The sequence below is a fragment of the Ambystoma mexicanum genome, chromosome 12, assembly GCF_040938575.1.
Source record: "Ambystoma mexicanum isolate Mex_15411 chromosome 12, UKY_AmexF1_1, whole genome shotgun sequence".
Taxonomy (NCBI): domain Eukaryota; kingdom Metazoa; phylum Chordata; class Amphibia; order Caudata; family Ambystomatidae; genus Ambystoma; species Ambystoma mexicanum.
The window spans coordinates 863,339,110-863,361,587 of NC_090936.1; positions in this window are offsets into that span (position 1 = coordinate 863,339,110).

A 22,478-nucleotide genomic window follows, 5' to 3' on the forward strand; every position below is an offset into this window, starting at 1 on the left:
GTGACTGGGTTGATTAATAAAGAAATGAGTGGAAAGGCATATTTTGATTTTTGTTAAATTAAATTCTCATGTCACATTAAATCTGCATGTGTATATTACCATAAATGGCTATATTGTACTGTTTCAATTAGAAGTATATTCTTTATGGAACAATGATTTCAATCCGGCACTTCACCTAAGTCAATGCCTAGCATGGAATGCAATACTGAAACCCTTAATTATTTATTTGTGTCTATAAGTTCTTTTATTCTGAATGATGTACCAAGTATATCACGCCCCTCTCTTTGAACCCCCCCCATCCCCCGGTCACACTGAACCAGGAAGCAGGCTGGTTTGCAAAGTTAAAATATTTATTTAGGTATTTGACAATATATATCACACTATTTTAATGGGTATACAATAATCACCAATGGGGTGAGGTCACACTAAACAATCTCTTTAATCACAAGGAGTAATAATGGGCAAAAACAAGCAGGTCAGAAATAATACTTTTGGGTATGTTCAATCAAACAGCAATGTGATTACTATTTCCCCCTGCACACCCCTCAATCCCCCCAATATGCATTATAAAGAGATAGAAGGAGAGAGAACAGTTTTCAGGAATGCAGAATTCAAATACAATGTATCAATCTCAATTTCCCCCCAGAAAACACAAGAGAGAAACAGGAGTGATTGGCAAACTGTCAAAAATAGTTTTAAAGATAGCTTTGAATGGAATAGGTGAAACACTTAATCTGTTTTAATTCACTGAAATTGTTGAAATTCTCATCAGAGCCGCTTTATCTGGTTTCAGACACACACTAGCAATGATTTGAGAGTAATAAGCAAGTTGAAAACGTAATATTGAGGTCGGGTGCAATGAAAAGCTGCTTTACACGTTATAGATTTTGCCCAGATGAAAAATGTGCAGCAAACCTTTCCGCGCATGTTAATTGTGATTGCGAAACTATAAGGAGTTGAGATGCGGGTTTGGGTTCTTTAGAAAGCTTAGGATGTTAGCTACCAGTAGGCACTAGTTTCTAGCATAAAATATGAAGAAGTTATGGATGTTTTTGTGGAGGTCATTTTTTTTCCGATAGAGGCAAAATGTAAAACAAGATGCGCTTTTAAAATACAAACAAGGTTTCTTTACACTAGGGATGGACTATGAAGAACCAATGCTACACGACAGCACAGCCACCAGACCAGGACGTCACTGCTCAGGTTTTTGCCCGCTGAGAGGCTTGCCTTATTCAGATGAAATATATCTGCGCAAAGATGATTTTAACCATATTATTACAGAAGGACTATAGGATAACAGAGAGAGTTCAGACAAGACAAAAAGATTTCTAACAATACAGTTCTGGATAAAATATGGGATAGGGATGACTATGGACAGTACATAGGCTAGTGACAATCCTATACTATGGATACTCACTACCAAGGTTTTGAATGTTTTTGGAGTCTGGAACAAGGAGTATGGATGGATCCCCTTCAGAGTGCTTTGCCAAATTCGGGATGGTGGGTGGATCCGTGTCTTTTCTGAGTCCTCAGCTGTCTCTATTTATGTGTTTGATAAAGGGGTGGGTATGCTGAATTATCCTAGGTGCACCCCCTAGGTAGTCTATTGGCTAAAGTCTGCTCTCTCCTTTGATTGGAGGGGAAAACAGAGTGCCATCATGATGATGTGGTTTTATGAGGAAAAACATTCTCCCCTTTGCCTTTTGAACATAAAATCTATTTTTGATATAATACATCTTTACATGTGTACAATCTGTATACCAATAACATACATAGATCACATATTTTGTGGAGCAAATCCTCTTCCAAGTCTCGATGCTGTGAGATCTTGGGACTGGATTTGACAAATTTTTGCACTTTTTGTCCGGGACACAATATCTAATTTGTCCAAAATTCTGAACATATATGTGCATTGTATATGGGCATAATCATATGAAGTTTCATGCTTCTGCCTTAAATGCATTTGCTACAAAATCAGAATTTTTACTGTGCCTTCCCAGAACATCGCACAGAGTTCTGGCTCCTTTCAAAATGTGCACAAAATAATCACATTCGTAATGCTGTTAATTCCATAATTTTTAAAAAAATTTGCACAGTCCTTTATCAGTATTTTAAAAAAAATATGCTTTCTGTGCTTTGTGAATCAACAAAAATGTCTGTCCTTGCCTCCATCTCCATCTTGGAGCTCCAGAGCAATCTCTGCCCTCTACCTTCTGGCAGAGGCCACTTTGACACTTTACAATCTGCATATCCTTTCAGCCAAGGAAGGCCCATTGTGCTCCTTCAGCAGCAGCCCAAGATCCCCTCCCCTGATTTAATCAACACAAAGGTGTAAGTTCCTGGCCTTGGTGGGAAGCAGGTGAGATGCCTTTTGTTGGGGGAAGCTGGGGGAACTGGTTTGGTGACTTTGAGTTCAGCTTAAATTCACTGTAAATTTATTACATTTTTCTTGGTTTAAAATAAAACTTGCACTTTTTAAAACAAACAGCTAGAACACTGATTCCAGCTTCTGAACCATGAAGATTAAATAATTACAACCTAGATTGCTTTTGATAACAGGTCACTCAATTTCCAGACATTTGATTTCAATTGGACAAGTTTAAGATTCTGATGCAACTAATGACAGCTGTCTTACAGGTGGGCGCTGGTACTGCACCCATATTTTGACAGATTTTCACAGACAAGGACACCTTTTACTGTGGATATTTTGATGATAGACTCCTCTTTCCATGAAATTGTATGTTCACATTGATTCCTTAAATGAAGTGGCGGGTAACACCCAGCAAGGAAATTGGATGTTTTGTGGTGTTTTGGACCGTTATTTTGTATTTTCAGCAACCAAGAAAAGGGATTTAAGAGCAATTCCTGGGTTTCTTTCAAGAAAGCACTGCCTTTCATGCAGTTTCGATTTTTACCTTGGTAGGCAGCCCAGTGACATGGTTCAGCAGTGGGGTCTCCTTTCCACTACTGACAACAGACAAAGTAGATTTGGCAGCCATCTTTTCCAGTTTCAAAGCGCAATTTTCATAGGTTTTGCAGCTATTTTGATGATTCTTGCACCATCAGCACACAGGGATGTCAAAGGGCAGAGCCTAGTGGGTTAAAACATCCCACAATCCCCCCCTCACGATTGGCTTTTGACCGCCCATCAAGGGGAAGTCGGGAGATTGGGATGTTCAGTTTTTTTCTTTCTGGTCCAAATGGCAAAATTTGTCTGCTTCTCCCATCAGTACTGCATCGACAGGTTCTCCTCGCCGGTTCCGGATGAGAGTCTGGAGCGAAACCCCGGGCCCCTTGGGTCTTTCCTTCCGGTCCCCGAGTGGTACTCTGTGGTGCTTAGGATCCATGGTTTCATTCCTAGGATGACAAAACAGAGCATATTTTTAGACATTTCCCCACCACTATTCATGTAGTGGGGCAGACACATACATTTGACATATAATGACAATCTTTTCTGTTGGCAATTATTACTGATTATAACAGATGAAATAGTTTTATAGTTGGAATTTCTAGGGATCTGGACTGTCCCCCTCTGGGTTTCCAGGTGAATCCTCTAGTTGCTGCAGAGTATGACTACGATGGCAACACTTCAGCTGATTGATGTGGACCCATTTATCTTCCCCTTCTGCCAAACTGCCTTTGGGGATACAGATTTTGTAGGCGACTTTATAAAAAAAGCCCCCGGCAGCTAGGAAAAAATTTGCGCTGTTTGGCCTGGTTCCTTTGGAAATTGTCCAAGTAGATCCGGTCTCCTACTTGGTATTCTTTTCTAGTAGTCTCAAGGTCATAGGGGGTCTTCATCCTGTCTGCAGATCTGTCTAGATTCCGCTGAGCATAGGCAAAGCATGTTGAAGGTGTTTTCTCAGATTTTAAACATACTCATGAGTTGTGGAGGCATTGATCAAAGTCTGCTCTTGGGTTCTGTAGAGCAGATGCTGGGGAAGCACCATCCTTCGTCCAGTCTTCTGCTCAAACGGCGATATTTTCGTTGCAGATGAAGGGGTAGATCTGATGGCCATCAGGACAAGAGGTAGTCTGATGTCCCGACTTGGCTCAGAATCTGCCACAAACTTTTTTAATATGCTCACAATTGTCTTGTTGTATCTCTCAACTCCACCACTAGAGGCTTTCCGGTAGGCAATGTGTAATTTCCTTTTGACCCCAAGTATCTCCCACATCTTTGTAATCATTTCGCTAGTGAAGTGGCTTCTTCGGTCTGACACAATCCTTTGGGGTAGTCCAAAACGCGAGAAGATGTTGTTGATCATCAGGGCAGCTGGAGTTTCTGCCTTGCAGTTTGGGTCCGGGTGACATTCCACCCATTTAGTGAACAAGCATGTCACGGTCAACATGTACTTGTTCCCCCTAGAGGAGCGAATCAAGGGCCTGACAAAATCGACTTGTAAATCTGACCAAGGCAGTGTCATCCCCCTCTTTGGAGAGGCGCACGGTGTGTGAGGGATGTTTGCTGAAATTGTGCCCACACGAGACACCCCTTCAAGTATTGGTCAAGGTCCTGCCCCATGTGTGGCCAGTATACAACCTCTCTTAAGATTTCAAGTGTTTTATGAAACCCCCGATGACCGGCTGTGGCCGCATCATGGGCATGACTTAGCATCAGGCTTCGGAATGAGGTGGGGACCACCCACTACTCATGGCCAGCTAGGGATCTCCTCACCAACAAACCGTCTTGGATTCGGAACATTTTTGGACATTTCATCAACACTCTGAGGTCCTCTTTCCCTATGTAATCGGTATCCATCAGGGGAAATTTCTCAGGGTCCTCAATGTGATGATAAAACGTACCAATTATTGGATCCCCTTTTTGAGCCGTAATCAAATCAGCATCTGGGGTCTCCTTACTCCATTGTGCAGTTGAGAGTTCATTGTGAGCATTAATCTGGGACCTAGTGATACAGTGACCTGGATTTTCCCCAACAGGGACTTGATCTCAAGTAGATCCCCTTGGATGGCACCGGTTTTGGCCAGCTGATCAGCTAGATCATTTCCAGTTTTGTCAGATCCCTCTACATTAGAATGACACTTGATATTTTTCCAGTAGATGGTCATCCCATTCAGGTGACCAGATTATCAATATTCTGGATTAGTTTCCCATGTTTCAATGGTTTGTTATTAGCACATAGCATGCCTCTGGTTTTCCAGTTAACCAGGTGCTCCACGAATCCATTCCGTACATAATCTGAATCTGTGATTATGACCAGTTTGTGGAGTTGGTGTTGGGCAGCAGTCAGGATGGCTTGATGCACAGCCATCAACTCTGCCACTTGACTACTTCGGGGATCGATTTTGTACCCAGCGGATGGTTCTGGGGCATCACCCATGCATTCCCTACGCCGGCCACCAGTTATTTTTCCCGTTGTTGTCAACATGGTAAGAGCATCCATCCACATAGACAGTAGGCATTCCCTCACACTGATCTTCTTCAAACACTTTGTGTGGGGAATTAAGGTATGCCTCCATGTTGTCCTTGATTTTAAGACTTTCGTCCTCGAGACAGTTTTCTCTGGCACAATCATGCAAGTCAGCCAGACATTGCGCGAGGGGACTCTTCTTGTTTTGGCCATATCTGACCTCCACAGGAAAGCCTTGCATTGACAGAATCCAGGAAGTAATTCAGGAATTACTCACATTTCCGGCCCGGATTCTGTCCCTTTGGAGATATTGCAGAGGCTGGTGTGGAGTCTCCACTATGATGTGTTCCCCCTGGATAAACGGGCGGTAATTCTTCAATGCCCACACCGTTGCCAGGAGTGCTTGCTCACAATCATTGAATTTTTCATCCACAGAGGATAAAGTCTTACTCGTATAGGAGATTACTTTATTGACCTTGTCATGCTTTTGATATAATACTGCAGTCAAGCATGTATTTGAGAACCCTGTCTCCAAGAAGAACTCCTTGTTTTTGACAGGGTAATCTAGGCAAGGCGCTTGTGAGAGGCTTCTTTTGAGTTGTCTTACTGCCTCAGCTTGTTCCGGACCCCCCTCCCACTTGACCCCTCTTCAAAAGATGGATCAGGGGTCTTGTGATCTCTGCGTAGTCCTCAATGAACTTTCTGCTGTAGTTAGTCAGTCCAAAGGGGCTCCTTAGTTCCTGCAGAGTTGTGGGGTCTTTTAATTTCAGAAGTGCTTCCACTTTCTTTTCCTGGGGACAGGGACCCTGAGGAGTAATCTCATACCCCAAGAAATTGACATGGGTTCTACACCACTGTGCCTTTATGTTCCTCCACAGTTGAGCGTTTGACTAAAACATCATCTACATAGGGCAGGTTACCCTTCTCACTCAGGTCGGGCATGGCCTTGTGTAGAAAAATGTTAAATTCATTGCCGGAGTTGATGTATCTGAAGGGAGTCTGGGTCCATGTGTACTGCTGCCCCCCGAAGGAAAGGGCCAGCTTGTATTGGTCCACCCTACTGACAGGTACAGTCCAGTACCCATTGGTCAGGTCAATGGCAGTGAATGCCTGTGACCTCTTGATCTGGGCCAGCCCTTGGTCAATGTAGGGAAGAGGCCATCGGGAAGTATGAACCCGTTTGTTGAGCTCCCTTATGTCGGCACAGAGTCTCCACTGGCCGTTTGGCTTCAAAATCCCCAGCACTGGATTATTGAAGGTGCTGTGGACTGGACGAATTATCCCACGGGACTCAAGGTTCTTAATTATTTCAGTAAGGGACTCCATTGATGCGAGAGGCAAGCGATATTGCTTCACAAACACTGGAGTCATGCCAGGGTCAATGGGAATTGTTGTTTTGTGGATGTCGGTTCCTGGATCCCTGCTCCCGCCTCCCATCCCGCCCCCCGTTCCCCATTGGCTAACTGGGCCCGTGGGTTCGGGTCTAGCGACCCGCGGCAGCCTCCCTGCTTCCTTTACCATCGGGAAGCAGGTGAGTGCTGCGCAGGGCAAGCCGACCCCAGATGCCCCCCACAAAGTAATTTCTGTGCCCCCAGGCCCCTGTACCCTCTTTGCGTCCCCTCTCCCCGCTCCTTCCTGGATCCCTGCTCCCGCCTCCCATCCCGCCCCCCCGTTCCCCATTGGCTAACTGGGCCCGTGGGCTCGGGTCTAGCGACCCGCGGCAGCCTCCCTGCTTCCTTTACCATCGGGAAGCAGGTGAGTGCTGCGCAGGGCAAGCCGACCCCAGATGCCCCCCACAAAGGAATTTCTGTGCCCCCAGGCCCCTGTACCCTCTTTGCGTCCCCTCTCCCCGCTCCTTCCTGGATCCCTGCTCCCGCCTCCCATCCCGCCCCCTGTTCCCCATTGGCTAACTGGGCCCGTGGGCTCGGGTCTAGCGACCCGCGGCAGCCTCCCTGCTTCCTTTACCATCGGGAAGCAGGTGAGTGCTGCGCAGGGCAAGCCGACCCCAGATGCCCCCCACAAAGGAATTTCTGTGCCCCTGCCCCCCCATGCCACCATTTTGGGGCCAGGAGGCCCTTGCTGCCTCCCTTCTGCACGGCAGCTTTCCTCCCTCAGTCCCGCCCCCTTTGTCCTCCCCTTGCCCTGATTCGTCCACCTCCCCTTTATCCCCGACTTTCCCAGGGCAGCCCTCTGCCCGGCAACCCCTGTGGCGAAGGGCCCCAAGGCAAAGGGCGGCTCCTACAGAGGCGGCTCCAGGATGTGTCAGCAGGTGTCCGCAAGGGACGCCAAGGAAGCCAACAAACACCAACAAAAACCGTGAGTGTGGCATGGGTGGGGAGTAGAGCAATCACTCTACTCCAGAAAACCCCCGCCACTCTATCTTACCTACCAATAACATAGAGTGCCATAATACTAGCATGTCCACTCCTTGATAGAATTGTGAGTGTTAGCATGTCCACTCTTAGATGGAATTGTGAATGTTAGCATGTCCACTCTTAGATGGAACTGTGAATGTTAGCATGTCCACTCTTAGATGGAATTGTGAATGTTAGCATGTCCACTCCTTGATGGAATTGCGAGTGTTAGCATGTCCACTCTTAGATGGAATTGTGAATGTTAGCATGTTCCACTTAGATGGAATTGTGAATGTTAGCATGTCCACTCCTTGATGGAATTGCGAGTGTTAGCATGTCCACTCTTAGATGGAATTGTGAATGTTAGCATGTTCCACTTAGATGGAATTGTGAATGTTAGCATGTCCACTCTTAGATGGAATTGTGAATGTTAGCATGTCCACTCTTAGATGGAATTGTGAATGTTAGCATGTCCACTCTTAGATGGAATTGTGAATGTTAGCATGTCCACTCTTAGATGGAATTGTGAATGTTAGCATGTCCACTCTTAGATGGAATTGTGAATGTTAGCATGTCCACTCCTTGATGGAATTGTGAGTGTTAGCATGTCCACTCTTAGATGGAATTGTGAATGTTAGCATGTCCACTCCTTGATGGAATTGTGAGTGTTAGCATGTCCACTCTTAGATGGAATTGTGAATGTTAGCATGTCCACTCTTAGATGGAATTGTGAATGTTAGCATGTCCACTCCTTGATGGAATTGTGAGTGTTAGCATGTCCACTCTTAGATGGAATTATGAATGTTAGCATGTCCACTCTTAGATGGAATTGTGAATGTTAGCATGTCCACTCTTAGATGGAATTATGAATGTTAGCATGTCCACTCTTAGATGGAATTGTGAATGTTAGCATGTCCACTCTTAGATGGAATTGTGAATGTTAGCATGTCCACTCCTTGATGGAATTGTGAATGTTAGCATGTCCACTCCTTGATGGAATTGTGAATGTTAGCATGTTCTTAGATGGAATTGTGAATGTTAGCATGTCCACTCTTAGATGGAATTGTGAATGTTAGCATGTCCACTCTTAGATGGAATTGTGAATGTTAGCATGTCCACTCCTTGATGGAATTGTGAATGTTAGCATGTCCACTCCTTGATGGAATTGTGAATGTTAGCATGTTCTTAGATGGAATTGTGAATGTTAGCATGTCCACTCTTAGATGGAATTGTGAATGTTAGCATGTCCACTCCTAGATGGAATTGTGAATGTTAGCATTTAGAAGTACGCCGGATAGCCCTCTGAGAAAGATACACTAGAATTTGCATTTAGAAGCTGTCCCCAATTAGCCTCTCTGTGAAAGTTGAATTTAAAATTGTTCCCACCTGCATTTAGAAGTGTACTCAGTTGCATTCAGAGGCTGCGCCCGATAGCCTCTCTGTGAAAGTTGAATTTAGATCTGTCACCACCCGCATTAAAACTGCTCCCACCTCCATCTAGAAGTGTACCCAATTGCAGTTGAAGTTGCGCCGGATAGCCTTCCTGAGAAAGTTGAATTAGAATTGTTCCCTCTTGCATGTAGAAGTGTACCCAACGGCATTTAGAAGTGTACCCAATTGCATTTAGAAGCTGCACCCAATAGCCTCTCTGAGAAAGTCGAATTTAGAATTGTCCTCACCTGCATTAGAATTGTACCCAATTGCATTTAGAAGCTGCGCCCAATAGGCTTTCTGCGAAAGTTGAATTTAAATCCGTTACCACCCGCATTAGAACTGCTCCCACCTGCTCCTGGAATTGTATCCAATTAGAGTTGGAAGTTGCGCCGGTTAGCCTCAGTGAGAAAGTTGATTTAGAACTGTTCTCTCTTACATGTAGAAATGTACCCAACGGCATTTAGAAGTGTACCCAATTGCATTCAGAAGCTGCACCCAATAGCCTCTCTGTGAAAGCTGAAATTTAGAACTGTTCCCACTTGCATTTAGAAGTGTACCCAGTTGCACCTGAAAGTTTGCACCCAATAGCCTCTCTGTGAAAGTTGAATGAAGAACTGTTCCCACTCGCAACTAGAACTGTACCGTGCACCTCCTCAGAGAAAGTTGAATTAGAATTGTACCCTCTTGCAATTAGAAGTGTATCCAACAGCATTTTAGAAATATACCCAATTGCATTTAGAAGCTGCACCCAATAGCCTATCTGATAGCTGATTGTAAAACGGTTCCCACCTTAATTTAGAAGTGTACCCAATAGCATTTTACAAGTGTACCCAGTTACACTTGAAAGTTGCACCCAATAGCCTCTCTGTGAAAGTTGAATTCAGAACTGTTCCCAGCAGCGTTTAGAAGTGTACGAGGGTGTGAACTAGACGATGATAATGACTGAACGAATGTGTGGAGCGGACGAATATGAGGAACGGACGAATTTGTACAACAGACGATGCTTAATATGCTTTGGAATGAAGGAAACACTTGAAAACATACATCATACCACACCCCACGCTTACTCTCCCTCTTACACCACCACTCATCTAGAACACAGAGATACTATGACACCATTCGGTATAACTGTTCTCATATCCACATCTCCCTCTTACTCCACATCACTCTAAGTAATCATTGCTGGATTCACACCCCCCAGCCAGGCGTTCTCCTCAGGCCTAACGCAGCCACACTCGTTCTGGGTAAAACCGACCAGAGCAAACACATTCTCCTGACCTCTCAACCACCACACGTACAACTAAAAAACAGCTACCCCTCGATTTCCGCACCAGCTGCACACATACCTAGTGCGCACACGCACTTTTGGACTCCCTCTACTCTCTATACTGACATGAACTTCGGTTCCCAAGGGCGTTCAACCTACCAGCGCCTTCAGACCATACCAATGGTATATAAGGCGCTATAGAAATGCAAAATAACAATAACAATAACAATAACAACCACAGTCATATGAGTCCACCACAAAGAGATCTTGAAAATCTAAGAAAACTTGTTTCAATTGTTGCTTTTGCTCCGGAGTCTCACACGATCAGCAAGGTTGACTCTCTCTTCAACCATCTGCCTGAAGCCTGGAAAGACTTCTGGTTTTGCTATCTCAGCGGCCTCCTCCAGCTGGGTGGAGAAGTCCCTGGTCAAAGTGCTGATTTGGACAGGTGGCTTCAGATGGGGAAGGCAGCCCTCATGGACCTGGAAAATCACCTCATCCCTCCTGAAGTCACAGGTCGCATCTTCCTTACCATAAGGGCAGGAAGTGTACACCAGGAAATTCTCCCCATGCCGGGTAAAGATCCTGTCTGGTGTTGCATCATCGTCGCTATCACTGTCAAAACTGTCCTTGGGGATGGGTCCTAACAGTTCATTACCTAAATCTATGGAAAAATGTCAGTCATCAACCGCCTATTCAATAATGGTGCTTGCGGCTAGAGTGATACTCTTTAAGTCACTGTTATCCACCTCTATTGGAATGGTGTCATGTTCGATGTTGACTAGTTGTGTTGGGTTTACCCCCAACCCCTGTTGTTGGAAATGAGCATTAAGAAGAATATAAGCATCAGGGTTTTTCAGTTTCTGTCCTCTTTTAACGTTCACTTCCAGGGAGAATTGTCGGGTACTTTCTGGGATGGTGACTTCCTCTCCAATCTGAATTTCCATTGCATAAGGCAGTAGTTGAGCTGACCTAATTGCTTTCTCTGGGTCATCAAAGCCCATGGGATTACCCGCTAATCGGGACCAATCTCTGAAGTTTATTAGGTCCAAACTAATGGCAAAGCAATTGAGAAAGTCACCGCCTAAGTAAAATGCAGCTGGGACATCTCCACGACCCAACAATTATGGACTATGCTCTTGTTGCCTATGGAAATTCTGAGCATACACCTGCTAGGCAGGAGATGTTTGGAATTAGGTGTTTCCGGGTCCACTTCCCGTTTGTCTATCAGTTTGAATGTGGGAATGGCTGGATCTTGTGGGAGTTGGCGGAACATGGCTTCACTGATGAAGCTCTTACCGTTGTTCACACACACTCGGGCGAGAACAGAGTCCTTCCCATCATTTAACTGAACAGGGATGAACAACTGCTCTCCAATTTGCTGAATATCAGCCAGGCTCTGAGCTGATTTCACATCTTTCTGGACTATAGGAGTGGGAATGTCTGATTGTGGATTAGTAAAGAATTTCAGGATGTTTCCTTCCAGCCTCCACCAGGCCCCCACTCATGTCCCCTATCACCCCTCCCCCCAGCCACCATGGGCAGCCCCCACCAGGCCCCCACTCATGTCTCCCACCCACACCCCCAGCCACCATGGGCAGACCCCACCAGGCTCCCACCCATGTCCCCTATCACCTCCACCCCCCAGCAGTGCAGGGGCAGCCTCCACCAGGCCCCCACTCATGTCTCCCACCACCCCCACCCCCCAGCCACCATGGGCAGCCTCCACCAGGCCCCCACTCATGTCCCCTATCACCCCCACCCCCCAGCCACCACGGGCAGCCCCCACAAGGCCCCCACTCATGTCTCCCACCACCCCCACCCCCAGCAGTGCAGGGGCAGCCTCCATCAGGCCCCCACTCATGTCTCCCACCACCCCCACCCCCCAGCCACCATGGGCAGCCCCCACCAGGCCCCCACTCATGTCCCCTATCACCCCCACCCCCCCAGCAACCATGGGCAGCCCCCACCAGGCCCCCACTCATGTCTCCCACCCACCCCCACCCCCCAGCCACCATGGGCAGCCCCCACCAGGCCTCCACTCATGTCTCCCACCCACCCCACCCCCCAGCCACCATGGGCAGCCCCCAACAGGCCCCCACTCATGTCTAACACCCACCCCCCCAGCCACCATGGGCAGCCCCCACCAGGCCCCCACTCATGTCCCCTATCACCGCCACCCCCCAGCCACCATGGGCAGCCCCCACCAGGCCCCTACTCATGTCTTACACCCACCCCCCCAGCCACCATGGGCAGCCCCCACCAGGCTCCCACCCATGTCCCCTATCACCCCCACCCCCCAGCAGTGCAGGGGCAGCCTCCACCAGGCCCCCACTCATGTCTCCCACCACCCCCACCCCCCAGCCACCATGGGCAGCCCCCACCAGGCCCCCACTCATGTCTCCCACCCACCCCCACCCCCCAGCCACCATGGGCAGCCTCCACCAGGCCCCCACTCATGTCTCCCACCCACCCCCACCCCCCAGCCACCATGGGCAGCCTCCACCATGCCCCCACTCATGTCCCCCTGCCCACAGGCCCTGACAATCCTCAAGCATGGGCCTCATGGCCAGCCACCACAGCCCAAAGACACAACCAAGTATTACATGCGCCCATGATACTACTCCAATGGAAACAATGTAAATCAACACATGTGTCACACACACACACAATGGTTGCAAGTGAACCTGAAAACCCATATCATGACATGCATGAAAACAATGAGATGAAACCACACATCAAAGAATTAAAAAATCCAAATAATGTATTAATAACAACAGTAATGGCAAACAAAATTAAACAAAATACACAAGTAAAAAAAAACAAAATTAAGCTGGCTGTCCCTTTTCAAATTAAAATCAATAAATGATAATCCCAAAAAATTTCATCCAAAGTTCAACTCCATAAAAAGGAAATGAAGGGAAAAAAGAAATAGAAAACCATTGCTCCATGGGAAAAAATATTCATAGTAAAAAAAAATTCCAAATCGAAAGTCCAACTATGTACAAAGTATTCAGGGTCCATCATCCCAACAGAAGAAATGAAACCTACCAAATGGGACTATATACAAAAGGTGGAGCAGTGTCCGTCGACTCCAAATAAAAATAAACTATAAAGGAAACCTATCACTAAATAACTATATACAATGGCGGCGGGCCAGTCCAGCGGCTCACTTAGTGGTGTTCCGGCCCAGGGCATCATCGAACTCCTCGTCTGTGTCCCGGAGGCGGTCCTCCTCCATGGCCCCGAGGGTCCGCAGGGACGCCGACATGTTCACCTCCAACTCCCTGCGGATTGCCTCGAGGCACTCGGCCCGCCTCAGGGCCCTCCGCATGGAGTTCTCCGCCCTGACCATCGTGAGCCGCGCCTCTTCTGCCCGCCACCGCTCCGCATCTATGGCGTGGCCCAACCGCTGCCACATGCAAGACACTTCCCATGCAGGGTCCTCCTGCCCTCCGGCCGATGCCTGCCCCTCCGATGTTGAAGGCCCCGAGCTTTCGTGACTCCCACCTACAGCCTCCTGCTGCTGCAGCTGCTGCAGTCCATGTGCCCTGTCCGATGGTGCCTGCACATCCTCCTCCAGCTGGGGTGCAGTCGTTGATGTGGCCACCCCTGCTGGACGTCCGACTCCCGACTGTGGCAGGGATCTGTTGTCCACCAGCCTGGCCGCACAGTCGGAGGCAGCTCCACAGGGCACCCAGGTGACACATGGGTGGGAAGATAGCATGGAGGACGACTGGGACATAGGGGGTTCCGTGGAGGAGGGGGTCGGAACAAGGTCCAGGAAACGGAGGAATCCAGCCCTGGTGAGCTGTCCCAGTGGGTCAACGCAGTCAACGAGCCATGCGAGAAGACGTGCAGACTCATCATGAAAAGACTGCAGGTCAGCTCGCATGGCCCGTTGACGCAACACCACCCCACCCTGGACAGGCTCAACCTGGTGCAGGATAGCCACATCCGCAGGGAGAGGAAGGCCAGGTGTTGTAAGGCAATCCCCTCCCTGAGAACGGGTCTGGAGGTAGGCATCCCCGCTGGTGCAAGATGATGCAGTGACAGGAGCAGGGACAGGATTGCACACAGGCACCTCCGTGGTGGCCTGTGCTGCCTCCTGTCCCAGATCCTGCACTGCACCACTAGCACCAGTGGAATCCCCACCTCCAGACCCCGCCTCTGTCGCTTGCACGGCCTCCTCCTCCTCCAAACCCCCCACCAACCTGGATGACTCCGTGCCATCTTCCTCCGTTGGGCCCTGTGGGGTCCCAGCTGCCCCTTCTGCTGCCGAGGAGTCCAACTCCAACCTCTGCCTCTTGGACCTCCCCTCGGCAGCTGCGGCCTGGGACACGGCACCGGACTCCTCACTCCCCGACGAGATCAGAACCTGGGAGGGGATCCGGGCCTTGCGTCTCCGGCTGGTGGTGCGACCCCTGCCGCTGTGCTCCACAGCACCTTCACCGCCCTCTTCATCAGTTGACGCTGCAGACAGGGAGAAAGAAAACAGAGGCATCAGGGCACTGTCCAATGGACTCATACACACATGACAGTCATACATGAGTGGCATTGGTAAACCTCAGACATGGCATCACAATCCCCAACACACATGTCATTTCAACTTCCACACATGAGCCATACCACAGCCATATTGCAACAGCCAGCACCATCCATTCACATACAACAGCATGAGCAGCAAAAGGTCATCCACACATCACATGCAACATAGGGAGTACACTACACATGCACACACACCACCAAACTTGCATGCATGTGTACACCTCCGCCAACTGTCGCAGTGTTCCGATCGACATCCATGTCACACCTGACAATCATTCCTCCACATCCTGTGCCATGCAAGCCCACACACACAAGCACCATCCATGTGTCACACATGAGACCCCTCGCATGTGTCACCCTCATGGCCCTGTACACCCCCCCTACTTGCCCACATAAAAATACATGTTCAACCTGCACACTCCTGGCACACCACACGCACAGCTTACAATCAGTATGCATGTACACTTACCGCTCGACTCCAGACGGGTCTGCCTCTCAAGGACCTGGACGTGGAGCGCTGGGGATATGCATTCCAGGACCCACATCTGATCTTCCGACAAGTGGCCCGACGCCCCTTAGCATCCGCTGCCTTCAGGAGGTGCCAGGCCTTGTTGAGGGTCCTGGACCTGAAGTCCTCCCAGCGCTTCCTGACACGTTCATAGTCGCGGACTGCCACCTCCTCCGCGTTGATGGCAGTCACGATGTCCATCCAGATCCGAGTCCGTCCTTCCTTGTTCGCGCGCAACCTTCCGAAGAGGGCATCATACTGCCCCAGGACATGCTCCACCAGGACACCAACTTTGGTGGCAGTGAAGCTGGTGCCCCTCTGCCTCATTGGCCGGGGGTTGCCACTGGTGCCAGATGTTGCAGTGCCCGACATGGCAACCCCAGAGGCAGGAGTGGGTGGGCAACTGGGTCCTGGGGCTGGGCTGTGGGGCGATGGGAAAGCAGTCAGGAGTCTTCGGTTCCAGCAGGGGTGGTCACAGCAACAGCACCCCTGGCTGATGTGCAGGCAGCAAATGGCAGGGCACGTGGGCAGCAGGCAGTCAGGCAGCAGCAGATGGCAGGTGGGAGCGTGCTCAGGGCTCTGGGGGGCAGTAATTCGGCCTTCTGGGCAGGAGCGTGGTCTTCCGTGTGTGAAATCCAGCACGTCTGCATGTAATTCGAGGAAAGGCCCTTAGCGCATAAGCGCGTCAGCACACGTCTGTACATTCATTGGCCCAAAGGCACCAGCGTATGCGCGTCTATGAAGTCACCTGCACGTTGAATATGGCACACGTTTGAAATGTTGCGTGTAAAAAAAATGAAAGACACGTCTGAGTGTCAAAGCGTGTATTTGGTGGAAATGGCCTTAGCGCGTACACGCGGAAGTGACAAAGCGTGTAATTGGTGGAAATGGCCCTAGCGCGTACACGCGGAAGTGACAAAGCGTGTAATTGGTGGAAATGGCCCTAGCGCGTACACGCGGAAGTGACAAAGCGTGTCATTGGTGGAAATGGCCCCAGCGCGTACACGCGGAAATGAAGCTGGACGTGTGGGCCTGCATAAAAGGTACGTGTAGAACACCATTTCCTTGTACGTGCTTTTCGTGGAGAGCGAGTGGGTGAAATCCGTACTTCTTGTCATTTCACACGCGATTTACTTCACAGCGTTTCAAGTTCGTACTCCCTGTTACCTCTGACAGCTTTTTCTCTTTCTTCTCTTTTTCTGTTTTTCCTGAGCCTGTTCCCTCAAACAGCGTTCCCTTCTACTGTTGTCCTGTCTCCTCAGACAGAGTACAATTCTTCTTTTGGCGGGGGTGTTGCCAACGCGCACACGTGCTTCTTTTTCACGCTCTTTTTCCTGGCAGACGGTGAGTCACGCACGTATCTAACATCTGTGCTTGCCCCGTGTGTAGCCTACTCCTTCAGAGGTCAATCTAGGCTGCGTGTGACACGCATACGTTCATTCTTGTGTTACTGGGTGCCACAGCGTAGTGCAGGTTTTTTTTTCCGCACACGTGGTCTAGGAGGGGTTGCGTGCACGTCATCTCCCTTTTTTGGGCTTCCTGTGCGTTGCGTGACCCGTCATCTTTCCCCAGGGGTCACATTCAGCCTTGCTAGAGCACTAGGGTACAATTACCATCTGGTACCCAACCCCTTTGACCCCCAATTGCCCAGGACAATAGTTTACAGCCACTCCCATACGCACATTAACATCAGTGCCATGGTTGGGAGGCGAGGAATCCGTAAGTGTGGCAAAGGTGGACGAGCCACAAGTGGTGGCCGTGGTGGATCCGGTAGGGGACGTGGTCGTTACTTGCAGGGTGACCCTGTCCCCCCATGTGTGGAGGACCAGTCAAGGGCACCCATAATCCCCCCCGCCCCCCCTGGTTGAGGCTGATGTGGCTGACACCATCCATGCTCAACCCTTGTTGGACCAGCCCATTGTGGCACCAGACCTGGCTGACTCCATGGCTGACTTCCAGGTCAGCAGGCCTATGACACGTGCGCTGGTGCACGTTGATGTCATCAGGCCACGTGGATCAGGGGCAGCAAGGTCATCTGCTGCCCCAAGTAGGCAGGGTGGAGAGGCTGCAGGGGCAGCTGCGGCTCCATCCACCCCAGCTCTCACACACCCAGCCAGGACAGTGTCGGTCCTAGTCCATCCTGCTGACATTCCCCCTGACACCATTACACTTGAGCCAATGCCTGCACCAACTCCCATGCTGAGTGTGCAATCCCACACTCCTGATACAGAGTCCACCAGGGCTCCTGCCCCTAGTGTCCAGAGTGGCGTAGGACACTCAGGATCACCACCACCTTCCAAGCGGAAGAGGAAGAGTGCTCGTCCGGCACAGGCTGATGCCCCAGACACGGCTACACAGTCCGGCCCGTTGAGGAAGCCCAGCTTCACGGATGCCGAATTGAATGCACTTGTCGAGTATGTGTCCGCACATGATAACAAAATGGTCATTGTTGCAGGATCCAAGACCACACCTGCACAACGCCAGGAACACTGGCAGACCGTTGCAGACATCATAAGTGCCCTTGGAATCGTGAGGCGCACAGCCAATGATTGCTATAAGCGCTAGAATGACCTAAAGCGCAGGGCAAAGAATAAGCTGGCCTCAAGTCATGCCGCAACTCTAGTGACTGGAGGTGGGTCTCCAGTAGAAGACATGGAACTCACTCCACATGAGTCAGTCGCTGGGACCTACGTCACGGAGGAACAGATCCAAGGCATGGGAGATCTGCCTGATTATGAGGCATTGTCCGGTGAGTGCACATGCATGTGTGTGTCATCCATGTGCATGGTGTGTGTGTGAGGGCTTCTGTTTGTGTGCCAGGTGAGGGTGTGTGCGCCTGAGTCGTTTGGGTCACCCATGTGCTTCATGCAATACATTCTGCGCAGCAGCATTTGGCCATAGCAGTATCCCATCTGCCAACAGTAGACATCTAGCCCAACAGCACGCCAGTTGCCCTTGAAGTGTCACCTTGCCACAACATTGTTGCTTATTTTTCTCTGTTCATTCAGGCAGATTGTTTGCATTCCACCACTTTTACTAGGCATTTCTCAGTCCTCTAGTCACATGTCTGACATGGCTATGGTAAAGTGGAGTGACTTTGTTACCTGGATATCATTTGTTTAGACATGTCCCTGTGCAATCGGACCATTTTGGACTGGCAGCTCCAGGTGAAAAATCAGACCTGTTTGAATTAGAAAAGCTATTACATGAGGGAACTGGACTGAATGAATAAGTGCTGCCCTCCTCTCCATCGTCACCCAATAGCAATGGTACATGCCATCTGTGTGATGGCATGTGTATTTCACCTGGCAATCACAGGCCAATGTGTGATGCCACTGCCAGGCAGCATGCAGAAAATGTGTCCATCTTCCATCTTGGTGTCATTAGTGTGTGCCATTTGCCTACCCTTCATACGCAGTGAGGGTGCATGCATGGGAAGGTTTTAGTCATGTGGGACATGTGTCAATCAAGTACTGGTTCTGTTGCTTCTCAGCCCTCATTGTGTGCCATGATGCTAATGCCTGTTTCCATTTGTTTGCTTTTATGTCTTTGCAGGGGAAGACGCACCTGATACTGCTGGGGTTGTGGAGATGGTGCAGACCCAGGAGGGGTCTGAGGGCTGACCGACCACCAGTGAGGGACGTGGTGTGGTGGTGGGTGAGAACCCACAACTGCTGCAGGTCGTGCTCTCAAGGGGTGTCTCTGGCTGCACCTCCCCCGAGCTGTACTCAGGTGTTGATTCGGATGATGAGACCTACGTGCCGTCGCAGATGAGTGTTCCTGGGAGGGATTCTGTTCTGTCCCACCCACCTGCACCAGGGTCAGAACCCTCAATGGGGATGTCAGTGTTGGCAGCTATGCCTTTGGTGGTTACGGATGCAGGGTCACACTCCGCGACATCTGATCCTGTTCCTGGGCCAGCAGATCAGAGGGGGAATGCAGTCCTGCAGCCTCAGGCAGTGCCGGCACAGCAAGGCGCAGTTCACCTTGCCCCAGACAGGTGTGGTGCCCTCCGACGTGGTGGCCGTACGCCACCTGGCAATACCGCATGGGAGCAATCCATTTACGGTATGGCAACCCAACAGGCAGCATCATCAGAGATGATGGCTCAGGCCATGGATAGGGTGGCCACTTCCATTGTCCCCCCCGAAAGGCTGATGGAGCGACTACAGCAGGCAACTGACTCCATCTGCCAGTCACACAGGGAGGACATGTTGGCGTCCAACAGGGACAGGCGGGCGGCACTGGCGACTCTGCAGGAAGCCATCTCCATAGAGTCCCAGGGCCACAGGGAAGCCCTGAGGCTGGAACTCCTTCACCTCAGGACGACTCTTGTTGAGCTTGAGGCTTCAACAAACCGAAGGACAGAACAGCAGCTGGAGCGTCTCACCCGTACGCTCTCAGCTGAGATGCAGGAAACTAGGGCGGAGGTCCGGGCATGCCGTGAGTTGTTGCATGGGGACCTCCGCACACTCATCCTCCAGAAGGAGACCTACCACACCCGCATGCTTGCAGCCATGGAGGAACAGACTAGGGCCTTGCGTGGGCTGCCTCCCATAGTGCCACCACCTCCGGATGCAGCTGCACAGGGTGATAATAGCGACAGCAGTGATACTCCCACAATAGGGTAGCCGTGTGGGCCATGAGCCCATGGAGGTGTTTTTTTTTCGCAAGATCCACACAGGTGGGTTTTGGTGTGCACCCTGTCCTCGGACCTCCTGGGTGGCCTCCCCAACCCCCCCGGGCCCATTAATGGCCATTTTTGATTTTTTTTTTTTTTTTTTGGGACAGTGTTTTGCCTTGTGTGGCTCCCGTGGGCATACGCTGCATTGTGGCTGGGCACATGCAGGCTTGTCATGTATCTGGTTCAGATGCTTGGGTTTTTGTCACACACACCCCTCCTGCTTCCCATTTCCATGGGCTTGCAAAGGGTGTGCCCAAGTGACATTGACGTACATGGTGACATTGGACTCCCACTACATGTGTGGGTAGTCTAGTCAATACTGTGTATACATTCCTAGTGCATATTGCTGTTGTGTTGTACACTGCATGTTGCATTGATGTGTAACTCATCATCCATGTCTACCTCCTAATTTGCAGGTCCTTTCCTCATGTCTACACAAGGCCCTCTACTTTGGAGATGGGGTCCATGTTGGCAGCAGTGCACCGACAACACTGCATGTTGCATTGATGTGTAACTCATCATCCATGTCTACCTCCTAATTTGCAGGTCCTTTCCTCATGTCTACACAAGGCCCTCTACTTTGGAGATGGGGTCCATGTTGGCAGCAGTGCACCGACAACTCTACATGGCGGCAACACTGTACAGTTGGAAGTGGTGGGAGTGCAGGCATTTCCAGGTGGTGAGACTACTGATTCCTAACATTTGTAATGTCATGTTAATGGTAGTTTTGAGGGTCAGTAGCTGATAAGTGTTATTGCTAAATACCTGCTCAAGTGTGTTGTTGGTCCTGCATTACTGTGAGCATTTCAGGTGTAGCGAGTTTCAATTAGGGACACTGTACTTTGTGACACTTGTGTCATGTTGTGGGGATTACTTTGTTTACCTGCACATAGCATGACATGGCACGGTGTGTCGTGTGGCGGTGCTGGGGATGGGTTGGGTGACATGGCACTGTCCTCATGTTGCATTTTGAATGTGGGTATTCATTTTAGCTGCATGAATGTGTTTTTTCACGAAACTGCATTGGTGGTGTCTGTGTAGGTAGGGATGCACACATTGTAACACTTCCAGGTGAACAATCTCAGGCTGATATGGTTTTGACGGTTGATTCTCCAGACATTCAGGATCAGTGTCAGGTTGAGTCATCATTGATTATAAGATGGTATGTGCCAGGGCAGTGTGCACTCCACAGGGGTGTGATTTCTATGTGAAGTAATTAGCCACTAGCTGTGTACGGGCTGCCTCCCCCCGTGCCCTTTCCCCTCACATGCGCAGCGGGCGTGCATGTGGTTGTGGATGTGGGGCACCACCATGTCCACGGCCAGGCCCCGGCGTGTTGCAACGTTGTGCAGGACACATGCTGCCACTATGATCCTGCACACTACTGGGGGAGCGTATAACAGCTGCCCGCCAGAACGGTCAAGGGAGCGAAAGCATGACTTAAGCACTCCGAATGTGCGCTCCACTATGCCCCGGGTTGCAATGTGGGCTGTGTTATATCTTACCTCGGGTGGCGTGGTGGGGTTCCGAATTGGCGTCATCATGTGGGAGCTGAGAGGGTACGCACTGTCCCCTGTGGAGGTGGTGATGGGTATCATTGGTGGGGTTGTGACCTTGCTCAGTATCTGACATGCATGCATGTGCAGTGGCATTCATACTCACCAAGCAGCCATGTATCGCCATGCCGCCCAGCTTCTAGGTCCCAGCTTAGGGTGGACATTCGGTAAATGAAGCTGTCGTGGGTGGACCCGGGATAGTTGGCATATACTGAGGTGATGATTCCCTTGGCATTACATACTACCTGCACGTTGATGGAATGCCAGTGCTTGCGGTTCCTATAGATGTGCTCAGATGCCCTGGGGGGACGTAGAGCCACATGGGTGCAGTCGATGGCACCTAGCACTTTGGAGAATCGTGCCACACCGTAAAAATCCAGGGCGGCAGCATGACTTTCTGCAGGTGTTCTGGGCAGGTATATGTGCCTGCGGACTGATGGGCGTGCAGTGATGATGTTCAAGACCTGGTGTAGGCAGCGTGACTGCGTGGCCTGTGACACCCCACCCACTATGGCACTTGTCCGCTGAAATGATCCAGTGGCTAAAAAGTGCAGTACATTGAGCACCTTCTCCAGGGGGCTGAGTGCTTGTCATCCTCCCACTCACTCACCAGGTCCAGTATTATGTGTGGTGGAAACCTGTACCTCCCATACACCTGGTCATCAGGCATCCCGAAAAGGCTGGTTCTGGGTGTGAAAATTCTGGCCCTGACTATCCTCCTCCTCCTCCTTTGGTAGCCCACGGCCACTGCTGCT